We start from the raw sequence: 17,610 nt of genomic DNA, 5'->3' as shown, positions 1-17,610 counted from the left end.
ATATTCAAAGTACCTATGGGATGAGGGCAGTGGCACAGTGAAAAGAATCTGGCCTGAACTCTCTAAAACACCTACTAGCAAAAGGAATGTATGCACACATAAATTATAGAATTATATATTTTGAATATATTAACATTAAACTCTATATAGTTAACCTTATAATTTTATTTTAATTTATTCACAATATATACACAGCAAATGCCTGATGTGGATATAAGCGGTTTAGCAGGAATTTCCACTGTTTAAATTATGTTGCAATATTAGATTGGTGCAAATGTAATTGTGATTTTTGCTTTAAAATTAATTTTATCACCTGGTTCTCACTTTAACAAAATTATTAATCCTTACTAAATTAGGATTTTTGTATTTGTTGGCTAGATTTATACATTTCTTTTCATTCTGTTCTGTGGGGATACTCGTGAGAAAGAGAAAACAAGACAAGATAAAAGCCTTAAAACATGATTCAATTTTGCTACTATTCTGTTTATTTTTATTTCAGTAAGTTTTGGAGGAATAGGTGGTATCTGTTTACATGAATAAGTCCTTTAGTGATGATTTCTGAGATTGTGGTGCACCCATCACCCAAGCAGTGTACATCACCCAATATACAGTCTTTTATCTCTCATACTTCTTCCACTCTTTCCCCTAAAGTCTATTGTATCATTCTCCTGCCTTTGAATCCTCATAGCTTAGCTCCCACTTCAAGTGAGAACATGTGATGTTTGGTTTTCCATTCCAGAGTTATTTCACTTAGAATAATGGTCTCCAATTCTATCCAAGTTGCTAACAATGTCATGATTGTGTTCCTTTTTATGGCTGAGTAGTATTCCCTGGTGTGTATATGTGTGTATTCCCTGGTGTGTGTGTGTGTGTGTGTATACACACATACAAAACACATTTTCTTTATCCACTAGTTGATTTATGGGCATTTGGGCTGGTTCCATGTTTTTACAATTAATTGTGCTGCTATAAACGTGTTTATAAACAAGTTTCTTTTCTGTATAATGGCTTCTTTTCCATATAATGACTTCTTTTCCTCTGAGTAGATACCCAGTAGTGGGATTGCTGGATCAAAAGTATATCTGCTTTTAGTTATTTAAGAAATTGCCACACTGGATTCCTCAGGGATCTAGAACTAGAAATACCATTTGACCCAGCCATCCCATTACTGGGTATATACCCAAAGGACTATAAATCATGCTGCTATAAAGACACATGCACACGTATGTTTATTGCGGCACTATTCACAATAGCAAAGACTTGGAACCAACCCAAATGTCCAACAATCATAGACTGGATTAAGAAAATGTGGCACATATACACCATGGAATACTATGCAGCCATAAAAAATGATGAGTTCATGTCCTTTGTAGGGACATGGATGAAACTGGAAACCATCATTCTCAGCAAACTATCCCAAGGACAAAAAACCAAACAGCTCATATTCTCACTCATAGGTGGGAATTGAACAATGAGAACACATGGACACAGGAAGGGGAACATCACACTCCGGGGACTGTTGTGGGGTGGGGGGAGGGGGGAGGGATAGCATTTGGAGATATGCCTAATGCTAAATGACGAGTTAATGGGTGCAGCACACCGACATGGCACATGTATACATATGTAACTAACCTGCACATTGTGCACATGTACCCTAAAACTTAAAGTATAATAATAATAAAATAAAAATAAATAAATAAAAAAGAAATTGCCACATTGTTTTCCAAAGTGGTTGTACTAGATTACATTCTCAAAAGCAGTGTAAATGTGTTCCCTTTTCACCACATCCATGCCAACATTTTTTTTTTTATTTTTTGCTTATGGCAATTCTTTTAGGAGTAAGGTGGTATCACATTGTGGTTTTGATTTGCATTCTCCTGATCATTAGTGATGTTGAGCTTTTTTTCACATGGTTTTTGGACATCTGTATATCTTCCTTTGAGAATTGTCTATTCATGTTATTAGCCCACTTTTTGCTGGGACTGTTTGCCTTTTCTTGCTGATTTGTTTGAGTTCCTTGTAGATTATGGATATTCATCCTTGAATTCTTTTTTTTTTAATTTTTTTTTTTATTATACTTTTAAGTTTTAGGGTACATGTGCACATTGTGCAGGTTAGTTACATATGTATACATGTGCCATGCTGGTGCGCTGCACCCACTAACTCGTCATCTAGCATTAGGTATATCTCCCAATGCTATCCCTCCCCCCTCCCCGCACCCCACAATAGTCCCCAGAGTGTGATGTTCCCCTTCCTGTGTCCATGTGATCTCATTGTTCAATTCCCACCTATGAGTGAGAATATGCAGTGTTTGGTTTTTTGTTCTTGCGATAGTTTACTGAGAATGATGGTTTCCAATTTCATCCATGTCCCTACAAAGGACATGAACTCATCATTTTTTATGGCTGCATAGTATTCCATGGTGTATATGTGCCACATTTTCTTAATCCAGTCTATGATTGTTGGACATTTGGGTTGGTTCCAAGTCTTTGCTATTGTGAATAATGTTGCAATAAACATACGTGTGCATGTGTCTTTATAGCAGCATGATTTATAGTCCTTTGGGTATATACCCAGTAATGGGATGGCTGAGTCAAATGGTATTTCTAGTTCTAGATCCTTGAGGAATCGCCACACTGACTTCCACAATGGTTGAACTAGTTTACAGTCCCACCAACAGTGTCAAAGTGTTCCTATTTCTCCACATCCTCTCCAGCACCTGTTGTTTCCTGACTTTTTAATGATTGCCATTCTAACTGGTGTGAGATGGTATCTCACTGTGATTTTGATTTTCATTTCTCTGATGGCCAGTGACGATGAGCAGTGATGATGATGCTCATAATCCTTTAATTCTATATATAGATTGTGAAGATTTTCTCCCATTATGTGGGTGATCTGTTTACCCTGCCGAAAATTTCTTTTGCTGTGCAGAAGCTTTTTAGTTTAATTAATTCCTATTTATATACCTTTGTTTTTGTTGCATTTGCTTTTGGGTTCTTGGTCATGAAGTCTTTGCCTAAGGCAATGTCTAGAAGGGTTTTCTGATGTTATCTTCTAGAACTTTTATGGTTTCGGGTCCTAGATTTAAGACTTTGATCCATCTTGAGTTGATTTTTGTATAAGGTGAGAGATGAGGATCTGATTTCATTCTTCTACATGTGGCTTTCCAGTTATCCCAGCACCATTTGTGGAATACAGTGTCCTTTCCCCACTTTATGTTTTCGTTTGCTTTGTTGAAGAGTGGTTGACTGAAATTATTTGGCTTTATTTCTGAGTTCTCTATTCTGTTCCATTGGTCAATGTGCCTATTTTTATACCAGTACCATGCTGTTTTGGTGACTATGGTCTTATAGTATAATTTGAAATTGTGTAGTGTAATGCCTCCAGATTTGTTCTTTTTGCTTAGTCTTGCTTTGGCTATTTGGGCTCTTTTTGGGTCCCATATGAATTTTAGGACTCTTTTCTTGCTATGTGAAGAATGATGGTGATATTTTGATGGTAATTGCATTGAAATTGTGGATTGCTTTTGGCTGCATGATCATTTTTACAATATTGATTCTACCCATCCATAAGGATGGGATATGTTTCCATTTGTTTGTGTGGTCTATGATTTCTTTCAGCAGTGTTTTGTAGTTTTCCTTGTAGAGGTCATTTACCTCCTTGGTTAGATGTACTCCTAAATATTTTATTTATTTACTTATTTATTTATTTTGCCGCTATTGTAAAAGGGGTCGAGTTCTTGATTTGATTCTCAGCTTGGTTGCTGTTGGTATATACCACTGCTACTGATTTGCATACATTAATTTTGTATCCTGAAACTTTGCTGAATTCATTTCCCAGTTCTAGGAGCTTTTTGTGTAAGTCTTTATGGTTTTCTAGGTATGTGATCATATCATTAGCAAACAGCGAGAGTTTGTCTTCCTCTTTACCAATCTGGATGCCCTTTATTTCTTTATCTTGTCTGATTGCTGCGGTTAGGACTCCCAGTACTATGTTGAATAGAAGTGGTGAAAGTGGGCATCCTTGTCTTGTTCTATTTCTCATGGGGAATGCTTTCATCTTTTTCCTGTTCAGTATAATGTTGGCTGCAGTTCTGTCATAAATGGCTTTTTATTACATTAATGTATGTTCCTTCTATGCCAGTCGTGCTGAGGGTTTTACTCATAAAGAGATGCTTGGTTTTGTTAAATGGTTTTTCTACTTCTATTGAGATGATCATGTGTTTTTGTTTTTAATTCTGTCTATGTGGTGTATCATGTGTATTGACTTGTTTGTGTTAAACCAACCCTGCATCCGTGGTATGAAACCCACTTGATCATGGTGGATTATTTTTTTGATATACTATTGGATGCAGTTAGTTAGTATTTTGTGAGGATTTTTTCATCTATGTTAATCAGACATATTGGTCCATAGTTATTTGTTGTTGTTGTTGTTGTTGTTGTTGTTATGCCCTTTTCTGGTTTTGGTATCAGGGTTATAGTGGCTTCCTAGAATGATTTAGGGAGAGTTCCCTCCTTCTCTGTCCTTTGGAATTGTGTGAATAGGATTGGGACCAATTATTGAATGTCTGATAGAATTCGGCTGTGAATCCATCTGGTTCTGGACTTTTTTTGGTTGGCAATATTTTTATTACCATTTCAGTCTCATTGCCTGTTATTAGTCTGTTCAGAGTCTCTATTTCCTTCTGGCTTAACCTACATTTAATCTAAATTTCCAGGAATTTATCCATCTCCTCCAGGTTTTCTGGATAATGTCTGTAAAAGTGATCATAGTAGCCTTGAATGATCTTTTGAATTCCTGTGGTATCGGTTGTAATATTACCTGTTTCATTTCTAATTGAGCTTATTTGGATTGTCTTTCTTCTTTTCTTGGTAAATCTCACTCATGATCTATCAAATTTATTTATCTTTTCAAAAAGCCAGCTTCTAGTTTTATTTATCTTTTGTATTTTTTTTTACTTGTGTATGTTAAACCATCCCTTTATTCCTGGTATGAAACCCACTTGATGATGGTGGATTATTTTTTGATATGCTGTTCAATTCAGTTAGCTAGTGTTTTGTTGAGGATTTTTTCATCTATGTTCATTTAGTTCTGCTGTGATCTTTGTTATTTCTTTTATTCTGCTGGGTTTGGGTTTGGTTTACTATACTTGTCACTAAACTTTAAATTGCATAATTAGAAGCCACAAATATATATTTTGTTTCACTCCAGTCCTGGTTATTAAAAGATTATTTGACAATGATCTCTGAAGAATTGAGGCCCTTTTATGGTTTGTATGTGGTTTTTCTCTGCTAAACCTTATGTGGAAATTTGATTCCCAATGTGGTAGCTTTGAAAGGTGGCACCTACTAGGAGATGTTTGAGTCATGGTGGTGGATTATTTATGAATAGATTAATGCCCTCCCATCGGGTGAGTGAGTTCTAGCATGGATTATGTTCCAGGAAAGTGCATTGTTGAAAACAGTTACTTCCTCAGTTTTTCTCCCTTGCATCCTCTCTCACTATGTGATGTCTTTAAACATGCTCACACCCTTCGTTTCTGTCATGAGTTAAAGCAGCATGAGAGCCTCACCAGATAAAGCTGCCCAAACTTAAACTTTGCAGTCACCAGAACTGTGAGCCAAATAAACCTCCTTTCTTTATAAATTACCTAGCCTCAGGTATTCTGTTAAAGCAACATTAAATATACTACAGCATGGCCAAACAGGCATAAGTTAATTAAAGGCTATATACTTTTTTGATTAAATTAAATTTTTAAGCCATTGTATTTCCATTTTTTGTTCTGTAAGAAGTTTAAAGTTAAATTATTAGAAAAACTATTTCTCCATTTCTAGTAGTTTGTGATTTTACTTTCAGGTTTAATTCAGTTCTGTTGGATGTGCTTTTATTTTAAGGAACCTCAAAATTCATTTTCTGGAAGTAGGCAGAGTATATATTATAAATAAGTTATCACAAGGTAGAATGAGGCCAACTGAAGGCTCATACCTTTTACTCTTTGGCATCTGTAGAACTCGGAAAAATAGTAGCTACCCACACTGGAAGCTAAATAATCTAAGCATCTTCCACTCTTTCCTGAGCCAATGCTTATTTATTTTTCAGATTTTATGATTTTGTTTATTCGGATAACACATGCAGCTTTGTGAAAGCCAAATGAAATGTTGTCTGTAATGGTGATAAGGCTATGATATGTTTACTTCAGATTAATTTCTGATTTCAGTTTAAGGAACACTCTGAGAAAATAGCCACCTGGCACTGGAGATACACTAGTCACATATTCATTCCATGCAAAAAATACAGAATCTTTGTGTGTTTTACTATATGCAAAGCTCAACGACATTTAGGGAAGATACAAAAATTGTAAGAATTCACTAACTACACTAAAAGAAACTCATCATCTAGCAAGAGTCATATGCTCAATTAGCCACAATTAAATATCATGGGAACTACAAAGGAAATATATTTTAAAATGACACAAGGGCAGAGATTTAGGAAATAATATATTCTCCTGGATAAAACCAGAATTGAGAAGATTTCTTAGAATTAATCTTTTGCACTAAGCCTTAAAGTATGAGGTAAAGATATGAGATAAAGAAGAAAAGGAATAATAAGTGGAATGAGTGAAAATTGTACAATAATTGGAAAATATTTCTCAATAATTTTATTTATGACTGATATTGGGGAGGCATGGAAGTTGAAACATCAAGTTTCTGAAAGGACATGGGCTACGGCATTTCCTAACATGTAAATACAAGGAACTTATAAACAGGCTTTTTTCTCATTAAAATAAATTACCTTTGGTAATTTTCAAACCTTGAATCACTTTCAGAAATCGCACATGGTTAGACTAGTTTGGGTCAGGTGCCCACTCTTTCTCCAGGAGAAAAAAAGAAGTTCTTGATTGAATGTCTCATTAAGACTACATCCAACAAAGAATGGAAAGATCTCCAAAGAAAAATAGGCATGTTATATTTAGAAGAGGTAACTGGCCAGGCGTGGTGGCTCACACCTGTAATCCCAGCATTGTGGGAGCAGAGGCGAGCGGATCACTTGAGGCCAGGAGTCCGAGACCAGTTTGGCCAACATGAGGAAACCCCATCTCTACTAAAAATACAAAAATTAGCCAAGCATGGTGGCCCACACATGTAGGTCCCAGCTACTTGGGAGGCTAAGGCACGAGAATTGCTTGAATGCTAGAGGCAGAGGTTGCAGTGAGACGAGACCGTGCCACTGCATTCCAGCCTGGGTGACAGAGCGAGACTGTCTCAAAAAATATATATATAAAATATTATATTTTATATATAATATATATTTTATATTCATATATATTATATATGTTATATATATATAGCTAACCATATATATGTTATATATATGAAGAGGTAATCAATATTTTGATAAAAGCAAGTATTGTTTCCTCTGCAAGGAAAAGCCAAGTTAGTACAACTATTACCTCGTCCTATATCTTAGGAATGTTGAAGAATGCTGAGATAGGTAAGGTAAATATTTCATCTTCATTTTCTATAATTTCCCCACCCTGAGACATATGGATAGAAAGTATGTACCTTCTACAATAAGAGAGATTCAGGAAATAGTAAGAGCTATAGAATTGTTAAGGGTCCCTCAACCATAGAAATTGTGTAGAAATATTGGGAGGAGAACCTCTTCTCACTAAAAGTACAAGCAGTATCATGACATAAATCTGGAGCTTCTGGGACTTGCCACTTAGAGCCTTGGAATGTTTACCAACAGTAAAAAGCAGAGCTGGGACAGAGATCAAGAGCAGTTACTGTCTGCATCATTTGAGCTTCTGGTTTCAGTCATTCTTCTCCCTGCCAGATAAGTAATCTAATTATATTCTCCTTTAGCTATTTTGAGTTGGGTGTCTACCACTTGTGGCCAAAGGATTTCTGACAAAGACCAACCTCTTGAGGTTGTTTAAGGGGTAGAATGGGCTAGAGAGAAAGAAATATGACAAGTGCGGTGGCTCACACCTATAATCCCGTCACTTTGAAAGGCCTAGGTGAGATAATAACTTGAGCCCAGGAGTTCGAGAACAGCCTCAGCAACATAAACAGACCTCACCTCTACAGAAAAAAATTAAAAATAAGCCAGGTATGCTGGTGTGTGACTGTGGTCTCAGCTACTTGGGAGGCTGAGGTGGGAGGATCGCCTGAGCCCATGAGGTTGAAGCTATAGTGAGCCATGATTGTGCCACTGAACTCCAGCCTGGGCAACAGAGTGAGACCCCATCTCAAAAAGCAAAAGAAAAAAAAGAAATATAGACAGAGAGTGAGAAAGAGAAGTGAAGCTACTCACACTATTTTCAACCCCTAAACAACAAAAACATTGATTCTAGAAACCATATTTTGGCCAAAACAAGGTACTATATTTCTGTTAGTTCAGACAAAATATAGTACTATATTTTGTCTGTTAGTTCAGAGTGCTACCTAGGTAGCTACCTAGGTAGCAGCATTCAATGGTTACAGGCACGAAATACTTGAACTACAAGGTGATTGAGTAATTATAGCTTCAGCTGAAGTCTAGAAATCTGGATGCTACTTCTAATGCTACCACTGCCGTTTAGGTTACTATGGGCCAACCTCTTGAATTTGTACTACTTGACATTTCAAATATGTAATAATGAAAACATTGAGACCAACGAAAGGCACAGTATTGCCTTCTGCCTGCTCTTAAACAATTCTTTGAAGGATGTCCATTTTCAGAAAATGTTTCTTCTTTCATATGGTTCTAAAATTCATATGAGTAAAATTCATGCAATGCTTAAGAAGACAATTTGTAAAATAGAGATGGATATTGATGATTAAATTATCTTTGTGTGATTACTAAGAAAAATTAGTCTTGTTATAAATTTTAATTAAGCCCTGGCCTGCTGTGAAATCAGATGCAAGCTTCCTATAGCAGTTATTTACTAATCCATGTATACTAAAATTAACTGAATTACTTCATGCTTTATTACTTTTAAAATATGGTTTTCTTTCCATCTATATTTCAGAATTTTTATAGAACATTTTAAAGACTTTTATATCTTGAATAAACATTTAAACAAAGACTTGTTTTTAATGTACGTTCTTTATTTATATTGAATGTAATAAAATTTCTTGCAACTTTGAACAGAAATAATATTTATCAAAATATCTTATCTGGAGTAAAAGTATTTTGAATCCTTGTCTTACAACAATCTATTTTGACAATTATTTATTGAACGCCTACTATATGCCATCATTTTAAACACAGATGCTGGAAGTACAGGAATGGACAAGTCAACCAGGGCCTCTTTCCTCTTGAAGAGGAGAAACAATAAATAAGCAAAACAGAAATACACCAGATAAATTTTAGTGCCGTGAGAAAACTAAAACAGGATGCTTTGATGAAAATAATCCATGGAGATGCCTTTCTGAGGAGGTTACATTTGATCTGAGACTGTCTATGGTTTGCTATGCTATGGGCTGAATTGTAACACCCAAAATTTATATGTTGAAGTCCCAATCTCCACTACCTCGGAATATGTCTGTATTTAGAGATAGGGTTTTTAAAGAGGTAATGAAGGTTAAATGAGGTCATCAGGGTTCACCCTAGATTCAGTATAACTGGTTTCATATGGGAAGTGGAGATTAAGACACAGATAGGCACAGAGAAAAGACTACCACAGAGGGAAGACAGCCATCTACCAGCCAAGGAAAGAGAGCCCTTCTGACACTTTGACCTTGGTCTTCTACCCTCCAGAATTAGAAAACTAATTTCTATTGTTTAAGCCACCAGTCCATAATATTTTATTATGGAAGCCCTAGCAAACTAATGCATGCTACTAGGAAGGCATCAAATATCCTGGGAGTTGGAACATCTGCCATTACAAGCCATGATCCTAAATATCTCCCTAAATTCAATTTTCAATTATAAACATGTACACTAAGAATAGAGATACATAGTGATTGACAAACATTCATTAGATCCAATAACCTCAAGCTCTAAATCTTTTATTTGAGCTTGTAGTAACTACTTCACTAAAAAAGAACATAAAGACAGTATTTTAATCTTAGCTTTCTCATTTTACAAATAAAGAACTACAAACTTCTGTTAATGAAATGATAGATTGTCCCAGAATCACATAAGAGGCCAAATGTAGTGCAGAGACTAGATTTTAAAATTTGAACCTGCAAATACATGCTAGGTCTACTTACCATACCATGCCAATATTGACGCTGATAGATTTTTGAGCTTTGTCTTGTCAGAGACAAAATAATAAACTTTTCTTATGAAAAGTATATTACTGAAGTACATAAGCATTTACAAGGAGAAGCAAAGGTGTTTTTAACTTCTGTGCTATAATATAACCTTGGCAAAAAACCTGACACTATCCCAGCTTCTTCCCACTCCCTACTTCATAGTTTCAGGTAGTTACTTACACTTGTTAGTATAATTAGCTTCTCTTATTCATGCTACCTTCTCTTCCTACTGCTGTTGAGTTATTTTCAGGACCTCATTGATTTCTTCTTCTCCAGTCACATCTACCTCCAATTCATTCCTTTCAGTTCTACAAGAAACAAATTGACCGTGCTACTTTCCATCTTAACAACTTTAATGGTTTGCATTTTAATAGAATGAAATTCAGGATCCTTTTTCTGACATATAACAAGTTCCATGATTCTGTCCTCTGTCTCTGTCTAAATCGTATCTTGCACTATTCTCACACTAGCAATCTTCTCATCAACAATATGAAACTGTTAACACTTTCCTAAATGTGCTGTCTTATGTTTGTGTGTGTGCAGTCTCAGAAGTAAGCAGAGTAGAATAAATAATATTTGAAGAACTAATGGCTGAGAATTTTCCAAATTTAAAAAAAAAACAAGCTTGACATCTAGTTAATCAGACATCAACTAGACAGTATGTTAAACCCAAACAAACCCAGGTGAAGACAAATGATAGTTAAATTACTACAATCAAAGCAATAGGAAACAATATTAAAAGAATATGAAGAAAAATGGCACACATATATGAGGGAACAATAATAAAAATAACCACTAACTTTTCATTAGATAAAATTCAAGCAAGATAAAAATTAAAAGGCATGTATAAACTGTTGAAAGAAAAAAGTCGATAAAAATTATATAATCCGTGAAATATTTACAAAGGAATGCAAAATATGTACATTCTCAAATAAACAAAGCTAAAAGAATATATGCCAGAAGATTTGCACTATAGGAAATGTTAAAGGATGCTCTTCCTGCTGGAGAAAAAAATGACACCATATCAACAAAACAAAAGGAGTAAAGAAAATTACCAAAGGAATAAAGAACACTAAAAATGAAAATCTATACATAAATATATACAATTTTTCTCTTATTTTTTGATTTATAAATACACAATTGGCTGTTTAAAGCAAATATAACAACATAATATCCGTCTTCAAAATACACAAGAAAGAAGAAAGTTGAAGAACAAAGAAAATTAAAAATAGAAAAAAATCACAAAATAATAGGTATCAAATCAATCATATCAAAGTTCAGTGAACTTATTTTTCCAAATTGAATACAGAGATTATCCCACTTCATAAAAAAGCCAATCACAACTGTATGTTATACATGAGACTTGTGTTTATTTATGAAAGTAAAAGTGTGGAAAAAATATGTAATGCAAACCCTCATCTAAAGAAAACTGAAATAGCTGTATTAGTTTCAGATGAACTATATACTATAGGACAAAAAGCCTCATGATCTTACAAAGATGAGAAACATTTCATAATTATGAAAGGTCATTTGATCAAGAAGACATAACTCTTCAAAATGTGTATGCACTTTTTACATTGCCAATAACTAGTTAAATTATAATACTAACACCACTTACAACCTTGAGAAAAACTTAAAATATTTGGAGATACTTTATCACAATATGTGCAAAGTTCTAGTAGAAAAATACAGATATTTTCAAGGGAAATTAAAGATATTCTAAATTATCCATAAACTATGTTTAATGATTGGAAGACACGATATTGTAAAGCTGTCCATTTTCCAAAAATTGATCTATATATAAAAAGAAATCCCAATCAAAACTCCAACAGGCTTTTGTGTAGAAAGTGATGAGTTGATTCTAAAATGTATATGGAAATTCCTAGAATACCTATAAAGGTCTTGAAAAACAACATGAAAGAGAATGTACATTGCCTGATTTCTAGACTCACTATAAATTTTCAGTCATCATGACATTGTGGAACTGGCTAAAAAAGATATTTAGATGAATATAAATAACAGAATAGAGTGAAAAGAAATTGATCTTCACGTATACGGTCAACTGAATTTCAGCAGTGGTTCTTAGAATATTAAATAAAAGGGATTTTAGGCAAAAAGAAAAAAAAGAGAGAAAAAAAAGTCTTTTCACCAAGTGAAACCGGAAAAGCTGGATACCTATATGAAAAAAATATTCCCCAAAATCCATAAACAAGCTATGTGGTACATACAGCCATACCATTGACTATTATTTAGTATTAAAAAGGAACAAACTATTGCCACATGCAACAAAATAGATGAATAGCAACTATATTAAAGAAAGAAATTGTTTATAAGGAAATTATAAAAAGGCTTAATTATAAAGACAGAAAGCAGAACAGTTATTACAGAAGCTGAGCATAGGGGAAGGTATTATCAGTAAAAAAAAGATACTATGAAGTTCTTTGAGGTTGTTGAAATCTTCTTGATTGCAGTAATTGTTAAATAACCATATTCTTTATAAAAATGATGTAACTACCTACTAAAAAATTTAATTTTACCTTGTACAAGTAGTAACTTAATATACTTGATGAAAAAAAATTTAATTTTGGAAAACTTTAATACATGGCAGAAACACATATTGTTTATTGTGTGGGCCATATTGCCAACTAGAGTGTGATTCATTGGACTGAGTGTGGGGAAGTTACCATTACCTAGTCTTTCAGATAACCAGAATTTCCATTATATACAATCAATCCTTTTTCTGGTTAATTATTTTTGAAGTGATTTTCTCACTTTTCCTACAGTTGCTGAATGCCAAATATTAATCAATTGCTATAGTTTTGATTTGATTTATTCATTGAGGCAGACATGGTCACTTACTTCTGTTGTCTTAACAATTAAACCATATTGACTGTTCAATGACCCAACTGATTTTGGAAGATTGGCTGCCATTCCAGTTGGAGAGGAAGTAAGTACCACAAAAGTAAATTGCTTTAAATGTCTACACATCTGACATCAGTGTTGTGCAGCAGAAACACCATGGTTTATTTATTGTTAACCAAAATATGCTAACTAATTCATAGATAGAAAAAGAAAGTCATAGGGAATGGATCCTATATCTTCTTCAAGAGAAGAAGAAAACAGAAAAGAACTGCCCGTAAAGTATTCACTTATATTTAATATGGGTAATCATTGAATGATATTAAACAATGATAATTTTTGATATTTGCAAAACAGATAAGCAGTGTTGGGTGACAGTTCGAGAATACATGAATTTAAATAATAGCCTGTCACTGCCATCCTCACCACCCTTATATGCAACTATGCTTCTCTATTAATTGGACTTCGCTTATCTATTATGAAACTGGTTATGAGAAGTCTGTAGAGGAGGGATACTAAATTACAAATTACAAATATGTATCTTAGTTTGATAGGGATATTTGAAAAGGAAAAAATAACTGTATCAACAACAATAATAATAATACCTAACACTATGAACAGAACATCTGGATGTCTATTGATAAAATGGTAGAAAGGGACAATGAGAGATGCAACTATAATTTACCCAATGTTGGGCATTAAATGATAAAACTGTAAAAATTTAAAATGCTGTTTCATGAGGAAAATTTAATGTATTTATATGCAAAGGGGTAATCTATTTCAACTATGCTACAAATTAGAAAAGATATTCTCTGAGAAAATAGGTTTTAAAATTCCTGCCATTTTCAGAGTTCATAGTGTGCATCACCAGGCCAGAAGGTTAGCCATCACTGCCACCATCACCATCCATGTAAGATAATGGATGTCATATGTCATGTATACTTGGATAGACAGAGACAAAATATGGTAAAGCTGTTTATAAATTAAAGCAGTGATTAAAGAGTTAAATCCCTAAAGCTAGAGTAGACAGACAGACATATATTTGGATGGGGAAGAATGAAATAAAATATACCAAGAGGGATACAGAATGGAAATCAGTGACCAGATCAATGACTATATCTCCAGAAAAGGTATCAGCACTTCATTAGCAAGCAGGGACTGGAAGCTGATATTATAAATAAGTGCCAAGAATGATAATGGCTTTGAGATTTTACTCTACTTGCAAGTTGTGTAGAGTAAACTATGTGGCATTTTCATTGTGAAGTCTAAACAGGTCATTTTCTTTTTTTTTAACACAATACCATATAATTACTTATAGTTCAAGCGCTTTACATTACCTTTCCAGAAATTAGTCATCTTATAACTGAAAATGTGTACCCAATGACCACCGTATCTCCATTTCTCCTACCCACCTCCAATCTTCTGGAAACAACCTTTCTACTTTCATTTCTGTGAATTAATTATTATATTTTATTTTATCTTACTTTTAAGGTCTGGGATACATGTGCTGAACGCACAGCTTTGTTACACAGGTATACAAGTGCCATGGTGGTTTTCTGCACCTTTCAACTCGTGGTCTAGGTTTTAAGATCTGTGTTCATTAGGTATTTGTCCTAATGTTCTCCCTCTCCTTTACCCCAAACCCCCAGCAGGCCCCGGTATGTGTTGTTCTCCTTCCTGTGTCCATGTGTCCTCATTGTTCAACTCCTACTAATGAGTGAGAACATGTAGTGTTTGGTTTTCTGTTCCTGTGTTAGTTTGCTGAGCATGATGGCTGCCAGCTTCATCCATGTCCCTGCGAAGGACATGATCTCATTCTTTTTTATAGCTACGTAGTATTCTATGGTGTATATGTACCACATTTTCTTTACCCAGTCTATCAATGTTGGCCATTTGGGTTAGTTCTATGTCTTTGCTATTGTAAATAGTGCTGCAATAAACATACATGTGCATGTATCTTTATAGCAGAATAATTCATATTCCTTTGGGTATATACCCAGTAATGAGATTGATGGGTCAAATGGTATTTCTTGTTCTAGATCCCTGAGGAATTGCAACACTGCCTTCCACAATAGTTGAACTAATTTACATTCCCACCAACAGTGTAAAAGTGTTCCTATTTCTCCACAGTCTCACCACTCTCTATTGTTTCTTGACTTTTTAATAATGACAATTCTGACTGGCATGAGATGGTATCTCATTGTAGTTTTGATTTGCATTTTTCTAATGATCAGTAATGATGAGCTTATTTCATATATTTTTTGCCTGCATAAATGTCTTCTTTTGAGAAATCTCTATTCATATCCTTTGCCCACTTTTTGATGGGGTTGTTTTTTTCTTGTAAATTTGGTTAAGTTTCGTGTAGATTCTGGGTATTAGACCATTGTCAGAGGGGTAGATTGCAAAATTTTTCTCTCATTCTGTAGGTTGCCTGTTCACTCTGATGCTAGTTTCTTTTGCTGTGCAGAGCTCTTTGGTTTAATTAGATCCCATTTGTCAATTTTGGCTTTAGTTGCAATTGCTTTTGGTGTTTTCATCGTAAAGTCTTTGCCCATGCCTATGTCCTGGATGGTATTGCCTAGGTTTTCTTCTAGGGTTTTTATGGTTTTGGGTTTTACATTTAAGTCTTTAATCCATCTTGAGCTAATTTTTGTATAACGTGTAAGGAAACGGTGCAGTTTCAGTTTTCCGCATATGGCTAGCCAGTTTTCCTAGCACAATTTATTAAATAGGGAATCCTTTCCCCATTGCTTGTTTTTGTCAGGTTTGTCAATGATCAGATGGTTGTAGATGTGTGGTGGTATTTCTAAGGCCTCTGTTCTGTTCCATTAGTCTATATATCTGTTTTGGTACCAGTACCATGCTGATTTGGTTACTGTAGCCTTGTTGTATAGTTTGAAGTCAGGTACTGTAATGCCTCCAGGTTTGTTGTTTTTGCTTACAATTGTCTTGGCTATACAGTCTCTTTTTTGGTTCAATATGAAATTTAAAGTAGTTTTTTCCAATTAGGTGAAGAATGTCAGTGGTGGTTTGATGGGAATAGGATTGAATCTATCAATTACTTTGGGCAGTATGGTCATTTTCATGATATTGATTCTTCCTATCCGTGAGCATGGACTGTTTTCCATTTGTCTGTGTCCTCTGATTTCCTTGAGCAGTGGTTTGTAGTTCTCCTTGAAGAGGTCCTTCATGTCCCTTGTAAGTTGTATTCCTAGATATTTTTCAGCTCCATTTCAGCTTCAGGTCATTTATGTTCCTCTCTAAACTGATTATTCTAGTTATCAGTTCCTGTAACATTTTATTAAGGTTCTTAGCTTCTTTGCCTTGGGTTAGAACATGATCCTTTAGCTCAGAGGAATTTGTTATTAACCACCTTCTGAAGCCTACTTCTGTCAATTCGTCAACCTCATTCTCTGTCCAGTTTTTGTGCTCTTGCTGGAGAGGTGTTGTGTAGTGGGAAGTCAGGAACCCCGAACGGGGGGACCGGCTGAAGCCACGGCAGAAGAATATAAATTGTGAAGAGTTCATGGACATTTATTAGTTCCCCAAATTAATACTTTTATAATTTCTTATGCCTGTCTTTACTGCAATCTCTGAACATAAATTGTGAAGATTTCATGGACATTTATCACTTCCCCAATCAATACTCTTATAATTGCCTATGCCTATCTTTACTTTAATCTCTTAATCCCATCATCTTCATAAGCTGAGGATGTATGTCTCCTCAGGACCCTGTGATGATTGCGTTGTCTGTACAAATTGTTTGTAAAACATGTGTGTTTGAACAATATGAAATCTGGGCATCCTAAAAGAACAGGATAACAGCGCTTTTCAGGGAACAAGGGAGATAACCATAAGGTCTGACTGCCTGTGGGACCGGGCAGAACAGAGTCATATTTCTCTTCTTGCAAAAGCGAATAGGAGAAATATAGCTGAATTCTTTATCTCAGCAAGGAACAGCCATGGGAAAAGAATGCATTCCCATGGGGAGGTGTCTAAAATGGCCGCTCTGGGAGTGTCTGTCTTATGCAGTTGAAGATAAGGGATAAAATATGCCCTGGTCTCCTGCAGCACCCTCAAGCTTGCTAGGATTAGGAAATTCCAGCCTGGTGAATTCTAATCAGACCGTTTGCCTGCTCTTGAACCCTGTTTCCTGTTAAGATGTTTATCAGTGACAATGTGTGTACAGCGGGACATGGAACCTCATTAGTAATTCTAATTTTGCCCTGGCCTTGTGACCTTGCTCTGCCCTTCTGCCCTTGTCATCTTTTATTGCCATTTGAAGCATGTGATCTCTGTGACCCACTCCCTATTCATACCCCCCTCCCCTTTTGAAATCCCTAATAAAAACTTGCCAGTTTTGTGGCTCAGGTGGGCATCACGGAAACTGCTGACATGTGATGTCACCCCCGGAGACCCAGCTGTACAATTTCTCTCTTTTGTACTCTTTCTCTTTATTTCTCAGCCTGGCCAACACTTAGGTAAACTAGAAAAGAACCTATGTTGA

This window comes from Pan paniscus, chromosome 3 (assembly GCF_029289425.2).
Source record: "Pan paniscus chromosome 3, NHGRI_mPanPan1-v2.0_pri, whole genome shotgun sequence".
NCBI lineage: Eukaryota > Metazoa > Chordata > Mammalia > Primates > Hominidae > Pan > Pan paniscus.
Note: the sequence above shows the minus strand (reverse complement) of the source record.